Genomic DNA, 565 nt, shown 5'->3' with positions numbered 1-565 from the left:
CCCAAATCATCAATCTTAGGTGAAGGGGTTATTAAACCCTCTTGAAGTATACTAGCTTAGGAGTGGCTTCAAGGCTGAAGAGAGTAGTTTGACTACTCTTTAAAATGGCCTTTAGGTTGGCATGAACCACCACTCTCGGGTAAAAAAGGTGGCTCAATTACCACTCTTGAGATTAAGAGACAATTCAGCCACCTCCAAAATTAACCTCTTTTAAAGGTGGTCAAACCATGGGGTGCTTGGTCACCCATCCCTATCCCTATCCCTATCCCTTTTCCACTTAAGAAAAATTAAAGGGAAAACTTCACTAAGGACCTCCAAACTTCCATCCGTTTTGAAATACCCCCCTGAACTTTAAAATCTCTCAATTTAGTCCCCTGAACTTTCAATTGCTCTCAATTTGGACCCTTCCGTTAATTTTAGCCGTTAAAAATTCAAAAAAAGACCAAAATATCCATGATTTTTATTTTTTTAAAAATAAAAAAATGTTTTAGAAGTTCGAATTTTATACAAAAGTTAGGGGTATAAACGTCATGTGACGTTTAAAATCTGATGGAGGGGTCCAAAT

Source organism: Corylus avellana, chromosome ca7 (assembly GCF_901000735.1).
Source record: "Corylus avellana chromosome ca7, CavTom2PMs-1.0".
NCBI classification, from domain to species: Eukaryota; Viridiplantae; Streptophyta; class Magnoliopsida; order Fagales; family Betulaceae; genus Corylus; species Corylus avellana.
This window is presented reverse-complemented; position numbering follows the sequence as displayed.